Genomic DNA, 6527 nt, shown 5'->3' on the forward strand with positions numbered 1-6527 from the left:
AGAGTTTCATTAAAGTCGCCACTGATGATAACAGTACCCGTAAAGTCTAAAAGATTGCTCAATTCCTGCCAAAGAACAAGCCTCTCCGGAGCTGTGTTGTGCGCATAAACAAGAATATGTCTGCAATGGATATTTTGCACAGAGAAATCCATTGCAATCAATCTTTGACCTTTCGAAATAACCACTCTATCTAAAATAGCAAAATTCCAAATTAGGAGTAACCCACCGGATGCCCCAATAGACGGGATCCAATCATACGAAAAATCCAAATTGGGCCACAGTCGCCGAACTAAAAAATCATCAACTACCTCTTTTTTTGATTCAAGAAAACCAATAAAAGAGAGCTTATGAACCGAAACTAATTCTCGAATAAATTTTTGTTTCCTCGAACTCAATAAACCGCCTCTGCAGTTCCAAGAAATAAAAGAGAAAGGTACTGACATTTAAAAATCAAAAAACCTAGATTGAAGGTAAAATTATAGCCGTCTCCTTTTGCTTGTTTCTATGTTCTTCTTCAACTTGACAAGAGTGGCTGATCGTGTCTCTCTTTTAAAAATACCCAGGTCATGGCCTATTTTCCACGTTTTGTCTACCTCATCTTCTGAAATAAATTTGTTGTTTCCGCCCCTTACATGCAGTCTGTTCATGTTAACGATGTTTGAGTCTAAGATTTCGTTGTGAAGTTCTTGTCTTGTCATCAAAGTAATTGGTTCCTTATCTGTCGTCAAAGTAATCAGATTTTGGCAAAGGTCCCGTTCTTGAATCACACTAACTGTTGCTGCTTCGGCTAACATTTCTGGCAGCAGGTTACGAATTGGAAGATCAACAATTGTAGCTGCTGCATTTTCTGTGGACTGTAACCCTTCAACATCATCAACTATCAATGTAATCCTTCTTGCGACTTCGTGCTAGCCTTGTTGGATGAATTCAAAGCTGAAGCTGCACTACCTTTCCAGTAAACCCGGCTAGAGCTCAGTAATTCACCATCATCACCTGCTGAAAATAGCTCATTAGAGTTGTCGCCCATCTTACGAATGCCCACTGAATTAGCAACATACTTCTCCTTGACCAAACTAACTGGCATGTGATCATTTTTGATAACACATCTACTTTTCCCCCTATTGCAGCCTTCATCAATAGTACTCTTTAAAGGAGATTTTCTACCATCCTCAATATCAATAGGATTCGGCGGATCAACTTTAGTAACTTCCTTTTAAGCATTGTTGATTTCCTTATCCATATTGATGTGAGGATTAAAATCCTCCACAGAGTTACGAAACTTCGTCTCAGTTGAAACATAAGTAAACGAGGCCAACTTCTTAGCTGAAGCTTTCCAAGCATCAGGTTCCTCAAAGTAAACTGGATTCCCCGATTCAACCAAGTGTATTGTTTGATTAACATCACCAATATTAATCGTAGCAGAGTGGTTAATCGAGCAACATGTAGTTGAGATGAGAACTAATCCGGAATCCAAATGATCATCAATGTCAAAAGAAATAGTCTCTCCAATGGAATCACCAATTTCCTGAAAAGTATCTGCATACCAAAGATTGAGAGGTAAGCCTATGACAGAGACCCACATCAATCGTTGCATAGATTGTTTAAAATCTTTCGCCCATGAAAACGTTTGGAAAAAATCCATAAGGTTCGGACCCAACGAATTCATGAAGAATTCAACTTCACTCAATGCTCCAAAAGTCAGCAGGACGACATTACCTCCCATTAAAGAAGTTCGAACCTTTATATTCTGATTGAAAAGAAATATATTGGTTTTCAAAATTTTTTGGATATCATTAACCCTAGCGACAACCGAGCGAGACATCCATTCATGTGTTTCAAGCAAAACAGACTCCTTAGTTATTGAAATCTAAGGTCTGGTTTTGAATCTTCCACTGATGAGGAATTGATATCCCCGGATGATAAAACATCCTTGAATGAACGGTTATCACGGAAGGCTGGGGATCAAACAGGGCGGGTAGATTGCATTGTTTTGGGAGCTGTCTGCCGTGGCAAAGGTTTCAACTTCTTCTCCGGAAACCTTGATCGAAACGCCCTCAGATTGAAACGTCCAATAGCAATCATATTGAGTTGTTTCAGGATCCATGATAAATCCTTATCCGTATCTGGCCTAAGAAATCCGAAACGGCAATTCCCTTTCGACGGTTTCGTTGCAAGAGAAACTCTTCCGAAAACACCATACCTAGCAAAAACTTTCTCTAGATCGCGAAACCTCCAAGTTTTTGGGAAGTTTTCAAAGTAGATAAGCTTCTGAGATGAGGACGATTGTAAACCTGTTCCTGTTTGGCCAACAAAATATGCCGTTGTGGGTAGTGGACGTGCATGGTTTTCATGATGATTAGGGTTTTCCCTAATTGCCTGAATGGGAGCAGTAGAGATGGATGGGTTGCTGATGATTGCTGTAACATGTTGGCAGTTGATCTGCGCTTGGACTGCTGACTGTTTGTTGGTTGGAGTATGGAGGTTCGTGTTCGCCGGGCTGGGATTCCAGCGTTCTTCCATCGCGTTCTTTTTTTCCTTTTGGTTTGTTGAATGTTATTACCTACATTAAAGTTATTATTTACAATTTGTCTTTTAAATAGGTGTTTTTAAAATTAAAATATTTGAACAGTTTTTATTAATGTTTATAAATTTTGTAATTTGAAGAGTTGATTATATTGTTAATTTTTTTAGTGGAATTGCTATTTAATAGGTATTCACTTATCGTTTTAGTTTATTTCATAAGCATTTTTGGTGTTGAATTTTAAACTGATGGTTTTTATTGATATTTGCTAAAATTTAATTGAAGTCAATTTTTTATTAACAAAAACTGATAAGAGCTTATTGAAATTGTAAATGTGTTAATTTTTTTATATAATATAATTCTATGATTTGGTAACTGTTTGTTTAAAAACTATAGTTCAACAAGTATTTTATATTTTTTATAGTTCGGTAATTATTTTATAAAAATACAATAATTTAATAACCGTTATATGTTTTTTATGATTTGACAATCTTTATATAAAAAAAAATTTGGACTGAAATGTGCTATAATGTTCCAGCATATGCTAAAATAACCTTTTTTGATGGAAATGCTAAAATAAAGTATTCCAGGCATGCATTATAACAGTTATTTGTTCGAATGATTAATTTAACATTTTAAATTCTACTCCATATTATAAAATTTTCATCTTTAAAATTACTAAAGGTATACTGAGAAAGATGAAGATCCACAGAAAGTGGTATGATTTTTCCATTTTCCATTTCAAACCTCAGGGAAACAATTTGATTATATCAAACAGCAAAATTTTTTTTTAAAAAAAATATCAAATAAACCAGAACAAAAAAGACCACAAATTATTATTATCATATCTGCTTTATCTACTAAACAAAAATTTACACTAGAACAAAACAACTATAAAAAAAAATTTAAAAAAAAAGTCAAAAAACAATTTTCACCCACGCAACGCGCGGCCATCGTCTTAATTTCATATAAACCCGATACCCTACTAGTTATATAAACTATCGACTTTTTAATCAACTATGATGTTATTTGATTTCCGTATCAAATAACTCACTTTTAAGATGTCAACTTAACATCATCATATCCAACAACACAACATTCCAAATGAATTTTTATATTCGGTTTTAATCATATTTAAAACCAAATAACAACTTACGACAATATCGTCAAACTAGTCTCGTAACGTTCAAATCATAACGTATTATGCAACGAGACCTATACCTATCAAATTCACATCGTCAAACTTAAATATTCCAGCCCTTATACTTCATCACAAACGTATACACTCCATCATCAAACACCATTGAAACACCTAGGCACAAATATCACAATTTAGCCGAGCCTATACTTCATTTTCATGTCAAACTTTCATTCAATCTCAATCAATCCAAATTCATTCTAATTCAATCTTTGTTCAGCTCTTATAACTCAAACAAATATTCATGATCATCAACTAAACTCACATAATTAATTTAGCATGAAGGCCGAACCTACAACTATCATTTCATACTAAAATTTCATCAATTCACATCACCATTTTATACTTAATCAAACACTATTCAAATCATGCCATGGCTGAATGCCTAAACCAATTCACCATCAAAATCATCATTCTTAACCCGAGAAATTTCAGCAAACTCCTTACCTCAAGTGATCCTCCATGGCTGAAGGTTACAATCTCCAAATTCTTCATAAACACCTTCCTTTAAAAGTCTAATTACACCTAACAACAATCAATTGAACAAAACCCCTAATTAAACATCAAAACCTAATTATTACAGCAGAAATTCTAACCATAACTACTCAAACTAACCTCAAATTGAAGCCACAATCCATTAGATGATCTTTTTCTCGTTCCGTGGCCGCAAGAATCACTCAATTCAGATCAAAAACGAGAAAGTAATGGTGATTTGACAAATTTTCCACACTTGATGAATGAAGGGGATGAAGAACGACTTGGATTCTGAAAATCTGAGTTTATGACCAGCTATGTCATATGCTACAACATTATATAGCATGTAAAAAGGTTCTTTTAGGTCCATAAAGAAATCGACTCAAAACACATCAATTTCTAACTTAAAAATTATCTGTTTTCGTCCGTCGAACGCTAAATCTTTTAGGTCCGATTGATTCCGTATATATTTATTTTCAAATAAATAATTTTAGTCCCATATCTCATAATTTAATTTTCCAATGATTTATTTTGGCAATTTTGGCCAAAAACGCTCAAATTCCAATTTTGAGCTAACTTGCACTTTTTCTCACTTTTTCGTCCAAATTCCGCTTTAATAATTATCAATAACCAATTAATCGATATCGTTTTCTTGAATATTAATTCTCATATATAATTTATTTAAATTATATTTTTCGGAAATTAAATCATTATTTTCCAATTTAGGGACCTAAATGTACTTTTGTCCAATATTTTTTCTTTTCATAAAGTCCTTTTAGTCTATTTCCATTATCCTTATGGAATTCTAATATTGGCATTTTCTTATTAAAATTCCAATATTGACCTACTCGCGTTCACTTTCCAAACCTACTTGGCCTAAATTCCATGATTTAGGACTCAGGACACGATCCAATTAACGTATCATTTTTAGGGTTATTACACAAACTCTGATATATTATGTATGTGTTTTCATAGTTTATAAAACTATGTTTTAACCGTTTGAATATTCCACCAATTATGATTTGTATAAGTTGATAAGGAACGAGCTTTGTTAGAAAGGAAGATATCGCAATGTAAAACCCTGGTTCCCATTTATTTTTAAAGGATATTCAAATGACGTTTGCATACGTCAAGTTTGAAAAGCTTTTAAGAAACTGTTTTGAGATTGTTTTGCGAAAAATTTATATTCGTTTTTAAGGCTTGCTATCGATTTCAGAACTACCATTCCATTCCCTAGCGCCGGTCGCGGATCGAAATTTCGGGTCGTGACAGAACTTGTGTTGCTTGATTATGGATTATATATTGTATTGCTTTGGCTATTGTGTTTGCTTTGGCTTGTGGTTTGAGATACTAGTCCTTTGTGATGTCTAGTATTCATAGAGTTAGGGGATGGTTTGATATTAAACTAAGTTTTGTTTCTAGACCCGTCGAATGTTCGTGCTTTGGAGTCAGAGTAGGTTTAGTTGCTTGCCAGGATTTCACTTGGATTCGCAAGTAGTGAGTTTATATCGCTATTTACCGCTTTATTAAGTAAATTGTGGATTTTAATATATAATAATGTTTACGAACTGGTTTTAAGCTATTATGGAACTGGATTGGAATGAGTTACTCGATAGGCTTGTATCGAGATTGTGCGCACGAGTAAGTACTATGAGATCGGCAAACTAATGTCTTGCTTACTGTAATACCCCGAATAATTTTTATCATGCCACGTGTTGTAAGTCTCAATAAATTAAATCAGAATTGATTTAATTTAAAATACTGGAATTAAGAATAATTTATATTAAGTTGTTTAACGGGATTTAAGGAAATAGCTGAGAAAATTCATATAAAATAAATTGTAAATCCCGAGTTGATAATTATTTCACCAAAATCTGAGAAATATTTTAAAGTATATGTGGTAAAAGTTTCAGGTCAATCAGAGACTGTTTAAAATTTGGACGCGGATAAGTTTTGGGCTAAATTGCAACTTTTGAAAAGTTCAAGGACCAAAATGTAAATTAGCCAATTAAGCCTCGAGAATAGCCATTAAAAGATTAATGACGGAAAATAATAATTTTGGGTTAGTATTATTTATTTGAATATAAATAATACATATGAAATTGAGTTAAAAGGATAATTTAACTGTTTGGTTAAATTAGAAAGTTTAAAAGAGAAATGGTTTAAGATAAAGAAATGAAGGACTAAAATGGTACTTTTGCCAAAATATATGAAACGAAAATATGAATCAGAAGAGAGAAACCTTCCAGAGAAAGGAGACAGCGAAGGAAAACGGCGATCGATTTCGATCCGCCATCGTTTCGCCGTTTCTCGTCCAAATCGAGTGTTCTTTAT

General features: G+C 33.6%; 1 protein-coding gene across 4 annotated transcripts in view; it reads right to left on the minus strand.

Annotated features, from left to right (window-relative positions):
• Positions 1-4482, minus strand: part of LOC126686967 (uncharacterized) — a 34266-nt gene extending 29784 nt beyond the window's left edge. For 2 of the 4 annotated variants that reach the window (XR_007644016.2, XM_050381287.2), the window contains exons 1-2: positions 4335-4482; positions 4167-4244 (exon numbers count right to left, since the gene is read on the minus strand). The gene's annotated coding sequence lies outside the window, so the exon portion shown is untranslated. Of the gene's footprint in view, positions 1-3328; positions 3834-4166; positions 4245-4334 lie in introns of those variants that run through there. The other 2 variants (XR_007644015.1, XM_050381288.2) reach the window with 2 other exon arrangements.
• Positions 4483-6527: the final 2045 nt, after the last annotated feature.

Source organism: Mercurialis annua, linkage group LG6, assembly GCF_937616625.2.
Source record: "Mercurialis annua linkage group LG6, ddMerAnnu1.2, whole genome shotgun sequence".
NCBI classification, from domain to species: domain Eukaryota; kingdom Viridiplantae; phylum Streptophyta; class Magnoliopsida; order Malpighiales; family Euphorbiaceae; genus Mercurialis; species Mercurialis annua.